The following is an 18222-nucleotide window of genomic DNA, read 5'->3' as shown; positions in this document are numbered from 1 at the left end:
TTTCACCATGAGCACAGGGGCCAGAGGTGGGCTGAGCTGGCAGTGATCACAGACCACATGTTTCCTTGCTCCCACCCAGACAGGAACACAAACCCAGACACAAACGCAGCTTCAGCACTTTCGTGGATCACCTGCTCTGGGGCTTCACATGTCACTGGGCACGTGTGTGGGTGCTCAGGGAAGATTTAACGCCAATACTCCTCCAACTCTTTATTGAAATCAAAAGAGAAGTACTCTAAAAGTTATTCCTGGAAACTGGAATTGCCATGGTTCCAAAACTAGACAAGGATCCAATCACAAAAGAAAACTAGAGGACAGTCTCTTTAATGAACATAGATACAAAGATCCTAAACAAGATACTGGCAAAAATAATGCGACAAACCATCAGAATATCATATATTGTGACCAAGTAGACATTATCACAAGATGCAAGGATAGTTCAACATACAAAAACCAATAAATATAATTCATCATATTAACAGAAACAAGCACAAAAATCAAATGGTCATCTCAATAGATGCAGAGCACCCCTTGACAATTCACATAAATTCATCATAAAATCCCTGAAGAAAATACGTATAGAAGGGTGATACAACAATTTGACTAAAACCATTTAGGACATATCTGCTGTTAACATCATATTGAATGGGAAAAAACTGAAAGATTTCCCTTCAAAATCAGGAACAAGACAAAGATGTCCACTGTCACCACTCCTGTTCAACTCAATACCTGACACATTAATCAGAACAATCAGGCAAGAGAAAGAAGAAAAAGGCCTATGTTTAGGGAAGAAAGAAGTTAAAATATTATTTGCAAATGACATGATCCTATACTTAGAAGGCCAAAAAAAATTTCACTAAAAACCTTCTAGAATTAAGAAAATTTCATCAATGTAGCAAGATAAAAAATCACCACACAAAATTCAACAGCATCTCTGAACACCAATAATGAACCCACTGAAAAAGAAATTAGGAAAACATGATTCAAAATACCATCAAGAAAAATGAAATTCTTAGCAATTAACCTAATCAAGGAAGTGTGAAAGAGCTAAACAATAGCATTCTATAAAAGGAGAACAAAGACATCATAAGAAAGTACAAAGATATCCCATGTTCCTGGATAGGAAGAAGCAATTTAGTCAAAATTCACATACTTCCAAAACTGATATATAGATTTAACGCAAGCCCAATCAAAATACCAGCAGCTTTCCTCACAGAATTAGACAAAACAATTAAAATTCATACTGAACCAGAAGAGGTCCAAAATAGCAAAGACAATCTTGGTAACAACAGCAAAGTAGGATGTGTCACAATCCCAGATTTCAAGTTATATTATAAAGCTGGGGTTACAAAATACAGCCAAGTATTGGCACAAAAACTGACATGTGATCAATAGAAGAGGGTAGAGCACACAGAAGCAACCCTAGACACTTTCAGCTATTTGGTCTTTGCCAAAGGGCCAAAAAAACACATAATGAAGGAAAGGTAGCCTCTTTAGTAAGTGGTGCTGGGAAAATTGCATCCACATCCAGCAGATTGAATCTAGATCCACAATAGCACCCTGTACTAAACTGAAGTAACAATGATCTAACTGTTAAAACAAAAACATCTAATTTGTTGGAATTTAAAGTAGGTAAATTTCTTAAAGATATAAGAATAGGAAAGGACTTTCTGAACAGAACCTCAATGGCACAAGAAGTGGTACCAAAAAGCAACAAATTGGATATCAAAATAAAATGTTTCTGGGCAGCAAAGGAAACAATGGAGTGAGCGCAAACCTACAGTGTGAGAAAAATTTTTGCCCACTGTTTCACAGACAGAGGACTAATATCTAGAATAGATAAAGAATTTTGAAAAATTAAACCCACCAAAATGAAAGACCCAATCAAACAGCGGGCAATTGAAAGGAACAGACATTTCTCAGAAGAAGTACGTATGACCAATAAATAAATGAAAAAACGTTGAACATCCCTGCCATTAGACAGATGCAAATTAAAACAACCTTGAAATTCTCTTATTCTGAAAAGAATGTCCATCATTAAGAAAATGCAATGACAAATAATAGCAAATGCTGGCAAGGCTGTGGGGAATGTGATCCCTTCTACATTGTTCGGAAATGTAAACTAGTACATCCCCTATGGAAATCATTACGGATATTCCTCAAAAAGCTGAAATTCCATCTGACTCAGCTATTCCCCTTTTCAGTATCTTCCTGAACAATTTAAAGACTTCGTTTTGCAGTGATACATGCACATCCATGTTAATAGCAGCGCAATTCATAATACCTAAGTCTTGGAAGCAGCCTAGATGTGCATCAACAGATGAATAGATAAAGAAAATGTGGCATTTGTACACAGTGGAGTACTATTCTGCATAAAGCAGGTTAACCGTGAGTCATTTTTGGAAAAATGGATGCACCTGAGACCATAACCTTAAGTGAAATGAAACAGACACACGAGCTTACTAATTGCATGGTTTCTCTTAGAAGAGAAACCCAAAGTACAAATAAAAAGTAAAATAAAAGATGGATAATAGGAAGTAGAGAAAAAAGTAGGAAGTAGAGAGATCTTTTGCAAAAGGGGTGGGGAACAAAATACAGAGGAAAGAGGATGAAAGGAGGGAGAGAGATGAAAAATAAATGTATTATGTACATACACCAACCTCCCACACCAAGTGTAATTATTGTGTACTGCAAGCACGTACTAATAAAAAAATAAAAAGAGAAAAATGAAAGGAAAAAATACAACATAAATTGCGCCCCTCCCCACATATATATAATTTGAGCTAAAAGCAAGGAGTGCCTTTATTTCTTTTGAGGAATTACCTGAGTTTTGAGTTGCGTATAGTCATGTGTGACTTCCAACTTGCAGTATGCGTGGAACTGAAAAGAGAAATATTGGGCCAATTTTTGGCATACTCACCAAGCTACAACTCCATCACTTAGTTGACACTGGAAGGTTAGGGTGTACAGTATAAGCCATTATTAAGGTGGCTGTTCTTATGTGGAAAAATCTGTTCACAGGTGTATTTTTTATATTCCAAGTATCTATCATATCTCTAGCTTTTTAATTTGACCAAAATATCAATCCCATACAACGAGCCAGAAATGCTGTCATTCCAAACTAAAGAACTAAATAATTGGGCTGGAAATTCTTGACTTTCAATAACAGTAAAAGTTTCAAATTAGGAAGGAATTTAATCTAACTCCTATTTTATAGCTGAACTTTGTCAAAGTTGCCAACAGTACCTTGTAAAACTGGAACTAAAGCTCAGGTTTTCCAACAATGAGTAATTCTTAACACATGCACTTGGAAGTAATGCTTTAAAAGGAATTCAATACTTAATTTATGATATCGCTTGACTGGGTTAGCACAGTGGAAGGAAATTAGCCAAGCATTAAACTTGCACATTTGAAACTGTAGTAAGGGAGATAAATGAATAATAGCTCATGATTATCATTAATTTATTGAGCTGCACTTGCAAAAATTCAGACACTGAGTCATTTTGAGCTCTTAGTCGAGATATACAAGTATCCAGCAGGAAGCTACCTGAAATATCTTTCAGCACGGAGGAGAACGCTGGAGACTAGCAATTTGCTTAGGAAGTAGCAAATCAAAGATTCTCAAAACCTCCCTGTGATTTGGAGCTGACAAACTTTCTGCTCTGCCCATAGCAGCTCCAGGCAAATTCACATGTCAGCTCATCATCATACCACCTACTACATCCTCGTACAGCTACGTGGAAATGAGACGAAACAAAAATGATATTTGAATTACTCCTGTGTTTACTATTGGTGCAATAACATAAGTTTGATTAAACGTCTCTGTTTGTAGGGTGACTGCAGTATAAGGTTACAAGACAGTCATTTTATTGTAATTTAATGTTTTGTGTATCTGAGAGAACATGCATGGGGCCAGGGATATAGCTCAGTGGCACAGCGCCAGCCTGGCAAGTGCAACGTCCTGAGTTTGATTCCCGGTACAAAAAAAATAGAACATGCATGCATTTTTGGAGCGAGTATAAAGAAAACTTACTAAATGGAAGTATATTACAGATAAATTTAGCTTGATGGTGAACATCACTAGCATGTTATTTTTTTAAATGTAAGTCACACATAGAGGGAAAATTTAGAAGAAAAGAAATTAAGGATTTGCATGTAACTTTAGAGACACATTAAAGGAGCAGATGATGTGGCCTTGAGCCCCCATTTAAATATGTGGCTCAGCGCGACCCTTAGCATTCAGGTTTGCACAGCCAACGCTTCTGCGTGCACACACTACCGGCCAGCGTTCATCTTCCGCATCCTTTAACACGTGAAAAGGAAGTTAGATAATTATCAGAAACGCAAGCGCGTTGAGGAACTGTGCATAGGGCTAGGGAACTTGGCTTTTAAATTTTGACTTTGTTTTTTTTATTTTGGAAAAAAAATCCAAGAACACCTTGGTTGTGCTGATTCTGTTTGGTGTATTTTCCTCAGTGATCCGGATAAATAAATAAAGGACCAGCTCCTAGTTATGATACATCAGGTAAAATGTGGCTGTTCCCGACACTCCTGGTAATGCTGTCATCTCGTGAGACTTTTCCCTTCAGTTGAAATTCTCCGAGTGGGAGGAACCAAGCCTAGGAGCAAGTACAACAAATCAACAGAACAGGTACAGTTTTTGCGGAGTCCGATCACTAGAGGGCAGTAGAGTCCACGCTACTTATACTTTGCTCCCTTCCCCACCCCCCACCATAAACTTCAACCGGGCCCCCCTGCCTTCTTCCCTGCGACTAAGAGGACTGTTCAGAAAAGGGGTTCTTTCTCGTTTCCGAAGTACCAGAACGCTAAAGCTTGCACAAAAGTGAGAAGAAAAACAAATCCTTTCCCAGATGTGCAGGGATGATGATACTCTTCCTGTTTCTGTGATTCACAGCCTGGTTCACAAGTCGTGGGAAATCCTTCACGTCCTTCCCTCAGCCGGTTCTGCCGGGAAGGGGAGCCCCGCTTGTGAAAGCCCAGGTCGGGTGAGAAGATACAAAGAGGGAGAGGCCGAGCTGTTTATTCTGAACAATCAACTGTGCATGACAAACAGAATAATAGCCAAATGAAGTGTTGGTGCACGCGTGGCTTTTTACTGACATTTCTGTTTGCTTGTCTACCGGAGTTTGGAAGAAGAAATGGCCTTTTCGTAGTTTTTCTGGCTTCCTTTTTCTTTCTGTCCCTTACAAGTTTCACTTCCGGTAAAATAAAGATTTGGTTAAAATTGTTCTCCGACTTAGGTTTAAGTAGGCTTTGTGAATGCTTCTTTTGTGTTTTAGTCAATAAAAAAGGTTGTAAAGTCATATTTCACTGACAAAAAAGCGAAATTCTTTCTCCTGGACTCCTCCTTCAGCTCTCAGTGATCCTCACTGTCATCTTCAACATCCTCTGCGTAAATATTCCACTGAAAATTGTTTTCCAAGAAGTAAATTTAGCTGATAACTTTGGGCTTAGAACACTTTAGATTTTTCTGTAAACACACAGGAGTGCTACTTTTACTTGCTGAAGACAGGAATTCTTTAGAGAAACATTTTGAGGAAAATTCTCATTCTGGGATGTGGCTATATTTTTAAATACCTGTTTTAAACAACAGTTCTGGGCATGGAGTAGACAATTTGTCTAACAAAAATCTGTGTCTACTGAGTGTACTAAAGTCCAAAAACTATACTACGTAAACTTATCAGGCCTGGCAAGCCTGAAACTTATCTAAACTTTAACAAATTTATTGATGATTCTATGATTAGTCTTAACATTTACTGTATTGCATTTCACTAATTTTTCGTAGTCTCCGTCTTCCTCACAAAAGTGCTACATGACACATTTTTTTTTCCAATGGCAGTGAACTGAATTATCTTGGCATGAAAATTTTAAACAGACTTTCAAATTATTGTAAACCAAGTATAATGTCTCCAAGCATAGTCAATTACTAGTTTTGATGATGGTTTTTCTACAAAATCCCGTATGTTTTCTCCCGAACTTTCTTTTGTAACATTCACAGATAGTCATGGTGCCCTGCCCTCCTGCACAAATTCATTTTCGAAATTTTCAAGAGATTCAATTCCAGTGTGGCTTAGAGCTTCACAAGCAACTTTCTGGAAGTCTTTGCCATAAGACCATTTTAGACAAAGATGGTCCTAGCTCATATTGACTTTTTCCTTGATTTTTAAGCCTACTATTGCTCATGCAATGGTTCTATTTTCACTGATCTCTCTTAGGGAACTACAAGATGTGATTTTATAGAGACAGTGTACCATGTGGGAGTAATGCAGTGATAATGTTTTAACACCAGACTCCTTGGAGAGCAGCCACTGACAGTGGATTCTAGCGAGTCTTTCTCAAAAATACTTGGGAGTTCAAAGTTAACCTCAAATATGTTATCTTTATTTCCTTAGGAACAAGAAAGAAATCCTTAGACTTCAAACAGTCACTGGCATTTCAGGTATGAAGACGAGCACTGTTGAAAGACTTTTCCTGGAAATAGGAATCTGTGGAACTTACCTCATGACTATTGCCTCCTTTGGATAAGATAAAATTCATTTGGCAACTCTAACTGAAGAAAGCTTTTCTTGGGGGGAAGAGAAGGAGGAAGGTCTCTGAGGGGGTCCCGCTTCTCCTCTGGGTAAGATTATGCTTGAAAGAGATACTTGATAATGTCAGACTGCGAAGAGGGTGACCTTAGATAACCTGATGTTTAATCCAGTTCAATTAGCATTCCAGTTTGTACTGCTCTGCCAAGTGTCTCTGTTAGACTTGAGGACTAACCTGCCCTGGAGAAAAATAGTCAGTTAATCCTCTTTTCCTGTGCCATAGTGTTGTCTTTTAGCTGTTCTGTTACTGTAGCATTATTTCTGGGTGGCCTCCAACTTGTTTGTTTTTTGCACTGATTTACTATCCAGCCATTATTATTCAGGGCTTATGCTGACTTGATTTTCTCTATCCACTATGTAACTGAAAAGTGAAAACTCTGGGGAAATGATAACCGTCTCCCTTTTACAGATGAGGAAAATAAAGATAATTTAGTTAAATATCCATCCAAAGTTACACAGTCTAAAAAGGGGCAGGGCGACAGGGCTTCCTGGCTCAGGCTTGTAATCCTAGCACTCTAGGAAGGAGGCTGAGGCAGAAGGATCACAACTACAAGCCCAGCCCAAGATGTACCTCAGATGTAAGACCCTGGGTTTAGTCCCCAATACCACACACACACACACACACACACACACACACACACACTCGGCAGGGGCGTAAACCCACAACTTTTGTCTTGACGGCCAGTCTTATTTTTGCCCAAACTGCACCTGTGGTTACCATTTCATAGGGCCAACGTGGATTAAGTCAGAGCGTGAAAGCGCAAGTTAAGTGAAAGCGTCACTGCTGAATCAGAACTGCGGGAACCCGCAGCAGGATCTCGAGCTCCCCAGACCCCGCTCTGCCTCCTCCCAGGTCATTATAACCTGGGATGCAGGTGCTCTGCTGCAGCCTTCACCTTTACACAGGAAGCTGCACCTTGATTCATACATAGATCTCGAGCTCCCCAGACCCCGCTCTGCCTCCGCCCAGGTCATTATAACCTGGGGTGCAGGTGCTCTGCTGCAGCCTTCACCTTTACACAGGAAGCTGCACCTTGATTCATACCTAGTAAGTGTCAGTGATCCTGCAGCTCTTTCATAGGACCGCGAAACAAGTTTCAGCAGCCCAGATCTTTATCTGCTTCCGCTGAAAAGACTTCATGCTGAAATGGGCTGGATACATTTTAATCTCAGTTATATAAATGATTGTTTTGAAAGCGAACTGGTGCACCTCTGCAAGGCATTTTCCTCCTTTCCTTTGATACCCACTGAAAATTTCCTTCCTCCTCCTTCCCCCTCTCCCCTCACTCTCTCTTCCTCTCTCTCTCCCTCTCCCCCGACTCCAAGGAGCTACATTAAGTACATACAGAAAATGATACAAATGAAGGGTGTTTTTTCTGGTCATGTTTTGTGATACTAGGCATTTATAGCTAAAATTTCTTAAACACATCTTGAATAGGTTCAATTAATTTATATTAAATCAAATGAGCCTTATATCCTAAAACTGATTATTTTTGTTTCACTCAAAATGGCTTCTCTTTGGCCTTTACATGTGCTTTCTTTCACTACAGGCTAGTTTATTAAAATTTCATAGTTTTTTTCATGCAAATATAATAAATGTCTGTTTTAAGCTTTGAGCTACTACAAATAAAGATGCTGACAAGATTCATGAGAGTTTTTGTGTTGATGTGACACATTTCTCTTGAGTAGAATTGAAAGTATAAAAGCTGGGTCAGACGGGACTTATGTATTTTATTTGTTAAGAAACCTCCAAGCAAGCTTTTCCAAAGTAGTTGTACAACCTTATGTTCCCACTGCCAAAGTCGGAGTGTTTCCATTTCTTGATATCGTCAGCAACACTTGATATGGTCAGTCGTGTTAATTTTAGTCATTCTAGCAGGTGTGTAGTGGATTTCTTTTGCTGCTTTACTTTGCATTTTCCTTATGAAAAATTAGGCTGAGAAATGTCTCATGTGCTTATTTATTATGCATAAAATGTCTGTCTAAATCTCTTTTGCCCTTTTTAAACAAATTTGGCTTACTTCTTTTTCTGTTAGTGTGTGTTTGTGTGTGTATGTTTGTGTAAGTATATGTGTGTGTGATACAAGTCTTTTATTTCATGTATTTCTCCCTAGTCTATAGTTTCATCAGTTCAGAGCAGAAATTTTAATTTTAATGAAGTGTAATTATAAATTTGTTCTTTTATGGCACTTTGATTTGCAGTGTATCTAAAATATATTTGCCTACTTCAGAATAAAAATATTTTGTTTTATCTTTTCTTCTAAATACTTCATGGTTTTAAGTTTGCATTTATGTCTGTGATCCATTTCTGGTCACTTGTTGTGGGTGGTGTGAAGTATGTATCCGGCTTTCTCTTTTCACATATTGATTATTCTGGCTTCATTGAGGATGCTCCTGTTTTTCAATGCATTCGTTGCCTTTGCACCTTCGTGAAGAATCTGTTGTCCATCTATGTGTAAAGTTATTTTTGTTCTATTGGCTTATTTTTCTACCTTTGAATAGTATCAGACTGTCTCCATTATTCCAGCCTAAGATTAGCCTTGAAATACCATAGCATTAATCTGTAACCTTTGTTCTTAATTTGCAAGCTGCTTTTGGCTATGCTAGGCCTTTTTTCATTTCCATCTGAATGTCAGATTCAATTTTTTATTTTCTGCAAAATAAAACCTTTTAAGGATTGTACTGAATTATGCTGAATGTGCGAATCAATTGATATTAAGGTGACATCTTGATAACACGAAGTATTTTAATGCATTAGAAAAGTAGATCGATTCTTTGTTTATGTTTTTTAAAAAATTTCCTCCAATGTAGCCTGGCGTGGTGGTCACGCCTGCAATCCCAGCACTCAGGAGGCTGAGGCAGGAGGATCGTTGGGAGTTCGAGACTGGCCTGGGCTACAAAACGAGCTCAAGGCCAGCCTGAACTTTACAGCAAGACCCTGTCTCAAAACGACAAGTAAATAAATAAATAAATTTCTTCTGGTGTCTTTTGTAGTTTTCAGAAGACAGTCTTTGTGTCTTTTATTGGGTTTTTCTCCCTCAAGGTTTTCATGTTCATTGATATTATTGTAATTGTTATTGTTTTCTACATTTCCACTTTTAGTCGTTTTTTGCTAATTATGAAAACACAGTTGATTTTGTATGTTGATTTTATATCTGAAAAAGCATACTAAATATTTAGGGAGTTTGCTGGGCGTGGTGGCACACACCTATAATCCCAGCCCTTGGGAGGCTGAGGCAGGAGGATCGTTGAGAGCTCGAGACCAGCCTGGCCTACAAAGTGAGCTCAAGGCCAGCCTGAATTGCGTAGCGAGACCCTGTTTCAAAAAGCCAAAAAAAAAAAAAAAATTATGAGTTCCTCTTTTGACCACAGTCTACTTCCTGCCCCTTATATTCTATCCAGACGACATGCTCTTAGGGGACTAGCACTGACTCCAGGGTGGGCTTTCCATTATCTACACCCACAATTATGCCAGACCAATCAGTGGACCCCATTAGGAATCCCACACACGTAAACCCTCACCCCTAAATCCACACACTCTAGATCCAGCCACCTCTGAAGAGCCCCACCTACGGCCATAGAAGGCTTTGGTGCGGGCATCTAGACACAAACTGTAACACCCTGGAATCACGAGCCAAGTGAAACATCTCTTCCTTTGCGTTAGGGGTGTTAGTACTGTGTCCCAGAGATGGGAACGCTGACTAATACACACACAGATGCTGTCATGATTGGAATTTGGCTTGTCCTCAGAGGTTCATGTGTTTGGAGCTTTTTTCCCCAGTATCGTAGTTTGGGGACTGACAGAACTTTTTAAGTAGTGGCATTTAGTGGGAAGTCCTTTAATCCCTGGAGGCCCTGTTCTGAAGTGAGACTAAGGTAGTTCTTGTATGACTTCTTGGAAGTTCTCATAAGATGGTTGTTATATGAAGCATGATATAAAAATATGTGTTTAAAATTAAAAAATGCAGTGAAAGACACACTGTCATTAATGCCCCTCAAAATATCCCACCTTATGTCAAACACATGTGTCCTGCCATTTGTGCCATTTTCTCAGCCATTCTGGACGTCCGCTTCTGTGGGTGTCATTAGTAGCATTCTCACAGCTCCTCAGTGTCCTGAATTGATGCATAACATTTACTTGCCATGGTCATTTTGATTTGGGGAAGAGCCCGAAGTCACATAGCGCCAGATCCAGTGAATAAGGTGGGTGAGAACACACGCCAGTGATTTTACAGGACCGCCTTTCTGTTGGACAGCAGTTGGGAGCTGCATTCACTATGCTCTTCCAATCACAACTCACAAAGACACTCATAAAACGCACAGGCTGAGTCTGGCCTCCACCAGCTTTGTGTGGCTTCCGATTTGAGATGTGGTCCTTCTTACCACCTCTGTTTCCTCCATGATGTGATGTTATTCACCATCAGACACGCACCAGAAGCCACATCAAGGAGCCATCTGATATTGGACCTTGAAACTCCAAAGCTGTGAATAAAGTAAACCTCTTTTCTTCAGAAGGAGCTTGACTCAGGTATTTCATTATAGTTGTCAAGAACTGAGTTGAACACATACATTGGTCAGCACTTAGTTAATATGGGGAGGACCTGTGCAGATTCCAGAGCTCTCTGTGTGTAGGCATTTCTTCCCCAGGCACCATGTTAGCCTGCACACAGACAGTCCACTATCATTTGTCTGGATTTCCCCTCCCTCACTGCAGTACGGAAACTTACCTCAATAGGCTGAAGAATTGTATGGTTCATCAACGGTTTCCTCTCGGGTTCTTCCTTATTTTTTGTGTAATGTCTTGCATATCCATGTTTACAGATTTTGTCTATTTTATTTTATTTTATTTTTTTTGGTTTTTCTCCGGTACCGGGAACTGAACTCACGACCTTGCGCTTGCCAGGCAGGTGCTTTGCGCTGAGCTAAATCCCCAGCCCCAATTTTGTCTATTTTAAAAAATTACTTCTCATAACAAGGCAAGTAAGTGTTCATTTTTGCCAGAAACAAGTATCCTTCACCTTGTGGATCTGAATTTCCATCGAGTATTTGATAGGCTCCTGCCCCAGTTGTTGAATCCTTACGGTGGTGGTCTAACATGGCTGACGACAGTGTATCTTCCATATGACCCCTCCGCGCTTCTTCTCCCCTCAGCCCTGAGCGCAACTTTCTCTTATGCACCAGGGAAGCCCCAATCAGCCCCTAACACTTCACTGAGCCTGACCCTCAAACTCAGCCACTAGCCAGAGTCCTCAAAAACCCCAGCCTCCTTTGTCTGGGGAGCTTTGTACTGTATGCAGTCCTCTCCTCTCCTCTCCTTTCCCCTCTCCCCTCCCCTCCCCTCTCCCCTCCTCTCCCCTCCTCTCTCCTCTCCTCTCCTCTCCGTGTCCAGAGTAAAGGCCTTCTTCACCCTTTATTTCTTCTTCTGTGCCAAAAACTTAACAGAAAGGACAAATCCAACATATTTACAAACTGTACTATGTGTGCTTTTGACAACATATAGGTAAATAAAATGAAAATTAAATATTAAAAATAATTTTAAAAATTAAATATTTTTCAGCATATGTCATGGTCAAGACAGCATGGTGTCTTATCAGCATAAGAAAGGTATAGTAAATACTAAAAAATGTATTATCTAATTAGGGAAGTAAGACGAAAGAAATAAACAGGTAATGAGGGAAAGAGTCAAAAATAAACCATGGCCTCAGCACTTCACAAGAATTCTGACATAATCCAGAATGACTCTGATGGGGTTCAACTAGGTTAAGGAACGTTCTTTGGACCCTAAGCACCACAATGCATGATATTCATAGGCCTCCAAGGCCAAAGCTTTTCTTTTGCTTCAGAAAAGTGTATCCTTCTCAGTGACATTCTTTCTGCTATTTCTAGGCAAAGAGAGATGAAATTACAGTTAGAAGCTGCGTCTTAAACCCTGTCCTAGCTTGTGTTTTGTAGGGCCTCAGGCAGCGGGCATGCACCGGATCACACCCTTTGTTCTGTGAATCCACTTATAAATCATTTATCTGAAGTTTTTCTGTGTAAAGACTTACAAGGCACTTTAGAGCAATTAAAAGTGCAGAAGGTGTGGTGCTATATGAACAAGTCTGCGCTAAAGGGGAAGTTTCTGTGAACAAAAATATGTAAGCCGCCCTAGGACAGACTCTACAGTGGGAAGGAGTACCCCAAATTTTTATACACATGTATTTATTATTATAATCTTATAATTTGTATCCTATATGAAAGTAAAGCAAATTATAAATTTAATTTTATCTACAAATAGTTATCTAATCAAGTATTAAACACCTTATAAATAAACATATGTTGATTTCCTTTCCTTATTTCCACGTTTATCCTCACATTTTTTCTCCTGAGATTTTATCTTCTCTGCTAATACACTGATTCTCAGCCCTTTACCCTTTTCCCATTCTTTCCTTCTGTATCCCTTCTAATTTGTGTGGATAAGGGGATGGATTAATCTCTGTTGTAGATTTTATTATAATCAGTACTTAGCACCTACACAAAGGTAATATTCCACAAAAATTACGTTGGGAAACTATGTATTTTGCAAATAATGTTGCTATTTATCATACCCTATTTAGAATCCATCTTTCATAGTGTTTACTACCATAGCACTTTGATTTTTTAAAATTTTTATTTATTTTTTAGAGCTAAATTTTATTTCCTTTATTTATAAATAAAATTCAACACTATTTACATGTTAATGACTTTTGGTTGTTTCGTAAACCAGAAAAATATGCACTCAAAAAATGCACTATGTTCTTTGAAAGTGGTCTAAAGAAGGAATTTCCAAACAATTTCCTGAATGATAAAATCATCAGCAAATCTCTGGCCTCTCAAAATAAATATGTTCTTTAAATTTTATTTATTTGAGTACATGGTCAGAATTTCCATGTAGGCCTTTCTCAATGTATGCAGTTTCCCCCTATTATTAATATCTTGCATTATGTGGTATATTTGTTATAATTAATGAACTAATGTTGATATAATAACCTGAATTCCATAGTTTATATTAAGGTGATGCATGTCTGTAATCCCAGCATGCTGTAAGACAGAGGCAGGAGACTTCACAAGTTCAAGCCCAGCCTGGCTAATTTAGTGACTTAGTAAGACTCTAAAAAGAAAAACAAAACAAACCAAAAACAATCAATGCACTTTTACCTTACCACAAAGGTCCTGGGGTCAGTTCCTGGAACACAAACACACATACACACACACACAATTTCATTTTTTGTGTTGGGTAGTCCTATGGGTTTTAATAAATCCATGATGCCACTTATTTACAATTATAGCATTACAAATAATAGTTTCTTCACTCTAGAAATTACTTTTTTATAGTTTTGCTTTTCCATGAATGTGATATACTTGAACTCATCTGGAATGTGGCCTTTCCAGCCTGGCTTCTTTGACCTAGCAATGAGAATTTTAAGGTTTCTGTGTTTTCAGTTTGTTTGTCTGTTCGCTCATTGAAGGATATTTTGGTTACTTTCAGTTTCTGGCAATTACAAATAAAACTGCTAAACACTGTGTGCAGGCTTATCTCAATTGATAAATGTCTAGTAGTATGAGTGTTAGAATGAGTGCAAGAGTATGTCCAGTTTTGTAAGAAACTGCCACACTGGGCAGCAAAGCTGTGGTGCCATTCTGCTTTTCTGCCGTGAGTAGAATATTCCTGACCCTCTGTGTGCTAGTCGGTACCTGGTGGTGTCAGTGCTTTGGGTTTTGTGATTCTAACAGGTGAGTATTGGTATGTCACTGCTATTTTAAGTACAATTTCCCTAATAACATAAGACATTGGGGGGGGGTTGTCTGTATTTGACACATGTATCTCTTAATTACTAAGACTTTTTGTGCATTTTGAAATTGAGTATTTTTGGTTTTTATTGTTGTATTTTAAATGCTCTTTGCACATTTGAAGTATAAATCATTTATTAGGTATATATTATACAAACATTTTCTTCCAGTCTGTGGCTTGTTTTTCCATTCTCTTAGCAGTGTCTTTCTCAAATCACAGACTTTTATTTTATTAAAGCCCATTTTTTCTTGCATTTTCTCACATCTTTTGTGTTATGTCTGAAAATACATTGACAAATTCATCAAAATGGTCTTCTATGTTATTTTCTAAAAGTTTTATGGTGTTGCTCTTTATGTTTAGCGTTACGATCCATTTTGAATTTATGTTTTGTGAAAAGTATAAAGTTTCTGCCTAGATACATATTTTTCCATATGGATGTTCAATTGCTCTGGTTCTACTTGTTGAAAACACTATTGCTATATTTATTAAAGTTCAGCTGAGTTCATCTGAATGGATGGGATGTTTCTTCTTGCCTTTTAAAAATAACTATCATGATTTGAGTATAAAAATTTCCCCCCAAAGTCTCAATTAAAGGTAAGGCTTTTGAAAGGTGATTGGATCATGAGTACTCTAACTTCTTTGGTAGATTGATCCATTGATGGATGTATAATTTGATACCACTACTGAGAGATGATGAGGATAGAGGAGGTGAGACCTATTTGGAGAAGGTGAGACCGTGGGGACTGTAACTTGCCCGGCCTGTCTGTCTCCAGCTGTCCCTTTCTCCCTCTGCTTATGGGCTGCCGTGAAAGGAGCAGCTTCCTCCACCAGCCCCTTCCACCACGATTCCTGTGCCTTGCTGCAGCTCTGAATCAACGGGACCAGCTGCCCATGGTCTGAAATCAGAGCATGGAGTCAGAATAAACTTTTCCTCCTTTCCATGGTTTTTCTCGTGTGTTTTGTCACAGCAACAGAAAACTAACCCAACAAAATTAGTCGATTTTTGCAAATGAAGCAGAATAAGAGAAACAGATAATGTATACTGAGGACTTCTGCTGTTTAGATGCTGGAGTGAAGCTGGTTCTCCTCCCCTGTCTCATAAATCACTCCACAGAAACAAGGATGATCCCAGGCAAATGCAGACTTTTCTTTGATGACCACGGAGTTGTATTTTCTTTTTTTAAAGAAATTCTAAATCACTGTGTGGAAGACAGGATTGCCAAATGCAGCACTGGTTAAATGAGGACACCGGGAGACACTCAGCTTTTCTATGTGGGGCTTGAAATGCTAAACAGCCGGAATTCCCCCAAACTGACGTAACTCCTAGGAGCAAAGCCTTCTTTTGAACATCAGAACTGGGTAATTGGGTGATGACAGATCTTCCTCAAAGCTGTTTTACACCATAAAGGAGCATGTATGTGTGCGTGTGTGTATGTGCATGTGTGCACATACATGCACACACAAGCCTGCACACACAATCCTGCACAGTGAAGAATTTCAGTGTAAACCAGAAAAATTTCCTCCCATCTTGGAAGACTGACTTCCAAAGCATGAACTTTCCTTAATTAACTCATAGTGGATAAACCTGTCTCTCTCAAAGATAATTAATGCATTTTTCAAAATTAGGAATACTAGAAATGTCAAAAAAGAATAGGAAGAAAACCCCTCATAACCAAATAATACTGATTCAAAATACTGACATAATATATGAAAAATTATGATCAAAAGTAGGAATGCATTTAAGATAAAACACTCTCTTATATAAAGAAAGCCTCAAAGCAGAGATACAGGATTCGGAGAGATTGCCACTGTCCTGATGATGTTCAAAATATATGGTGAATACTCAAGTTAAAAAATATATCAGAATAAAAGACATTGTCATTAATCCTTCTCAAAATACTCTGCTCACCTTGGACATACTCATTCCATTCTTCTTGGAACTTTCTGAAGCAGTTTCAGAAATCCTTATTTCAGAGTGTCTTTGGGAGATGTGACAAAAAATATGGAGAATGCTTTCCAGTGACATCCAACAAAAGGGCGGGCTCATGAAAACCTTCCAATGCATCCTCAGCCACCTTACTCACTAGCTCTGGCACCGTGCAGCTTCTGACTGTCCCCCAAAGTCAAGATGACCATGGAAAGAACATGAATTGAATCAGTTCAGAGCACGGAGACAGCCAAAATAGTGCGACTAAATATACGAAGGAGGGCTTGCAGAGCTGCTGCAGAAAGTGGCAAGAAAAATGGCATAAGTGTGTTCAAAGGGGGGGGGCATTTCGAGGGGAATTCATAGCAATGTCGTTTATTGTAAACATTTCGTAAAAAAGCTTTCTAACATTCACCGTATTTTTAAAGTTACATCTCACAGTGTCAAGGAGATGGAAATATTAGGGACCACTGAAGATGTAAGTACCTCCCAGCCCCTCTGTAGATTCAGGGTGACAATCGCCTGAGTAGGACTGGGACGGATCAAAAGCCAAATCTGTTCCTCTAACTCCTCTTCTGCTTGCCAACCTTGGCATTATCCTCTCCCTTTGGCTCAGACAAAAGTTAGTTTGGGCAGATGGGTACCTGTGTGTGAGAATTACCACAGCACTGAGAACGCTGTTTCCTGTGAAGAAGGAGGTGGGAGTAGTTGTTCTGAGGTCCTGGTCCACCAAATAACAGTTCATCAGCTGAGATTTGTTGAACACTTTGTGAAGCCTGCTATGCAGGCGAGATATTCTTCAGATGAATTTCCATTTAGAAGGTCACCTCAGAGCACCAAGCCGTGTTTCAGTCAATTTCAGAAAAAGAATGCAAAGCAATATATTTTCTTGGCAAATCAACATCTTTTGATTCTGTAAGTCCAAATCTGAATGTGGGACTCTGTTTGAAATTAACTGTGCAACTTTACACCAATTACTCAGCCTTTGGAAACAAGTTGCCCTCTCTGTAAAATGTATGAAATTTTGATGTGTGTACCATACATTGCTACAGGTTTTAATTGAGATAATGTTTGGGAAAAAATGGGTAATACAGTGCCTAGCACATAGTAGGCAGCTTATGACACTTCAGGTTGTGATGCTCAACCCAAGGGCCATTGTCCCAGTACACTCAGTGAGCAAGGCTAAGACCCTTAGTATGCCTCCCTATATTACTGGCAGCTTTAGCCAGTTGTATGCTGGACCAGCACCAGGACATGAACTCTCTGCTCCTTCCGTTTCATTTCTGTCTTGTGACTTTTCATGGGCAGTGTGTGCAGAAAGCATAAGCTGGCTAGAAGTTGGTCACGGCTTCCACTTTTCCTTAACTAACTTGGGGAGACAGATCAGTTAAGAACTCGGGAGCTTAGGTTTTTCCCCCCTTAAATGGAAAGCTTTGACCCGGTGATCCGTAACGTCCTTTCTAGAGTTCTTTCATTAACAGCTTGGGGCCTGTTCAGTGCTTTTATCCCACCTACAGGAAACCTCATTCTCAACATGACCATGAAATTCTCTGACCGTGAATTCCCAGGGGCTGGGGGAGGTGGCAAGACTCTTCCTACAGGTATGCGGCATTCAGTCTTTAACAAGAAAAGGAAGCTGTCGGACTAACCTTCCAGTGCTCTCCTTCACTGAAAACAGTATTAATTAAATCTGCTTAGTAATTACTGCAACTATTTCACAGGGAACTCTAATCTACAGTGGGTTTAGGGAACAAGCAGTGTACATAAGAAATATGAGAAGGTCCAGGGCGGAAACATGTTTGAACATTTACCTCTTTCTTTCAGTTTTAAGAAACCAAGCAGTTGTAGAAGACCTTCCGGGGGACGCCAGAGCACGG

At 39.2% G+C, this 18222-nt stretch overlaps 1 long non-coding RNA gene across 1 annotated transcript in view; it reads left to right on the top strand.

Annotated features, from left to right (window-relative positions):
• LOC102013534 overlaps positions 1–5027 on the top strand; it is an 18007-nt gene extending 12980 nt beyond the window's left edge. The window contains exons 3-4 of the long non-coding RNA XR_261620.2: positions 4477–4651; positions 4916–5027. This is a non-coding gene — a long non-coding RNA (uncharacterized LOC102013534). The remainder of the gene's footprint in view (positions 1–4476; positions 4652–4915) is intronic.
• The last annotated feature ends 13195 nt before the right edge of the window (positions 5028–18222 follow it).

The sequence above is a fragment of the Chinchilla lanigera genome, unplaced genomic scaffold (genome assembly GCF_000276665.1).
Source record: "Chinchilla lanigera isolate Chin_1 unplaced genomic scaffold, ChiLan1.0 scaffold00033, whole genome shotgun sequence".
NCBI lineage: Eukaryota > Metazoa > Chordata > Mammalia > Rodentia > Chinchillidae > Chinchilla > Chinchilla lanigera.
The sequence above is the reverse complement of the archived record's forward strand: the minus strand, read 5'-3'. Positions and strand labels throughout refer to the sequence as shown.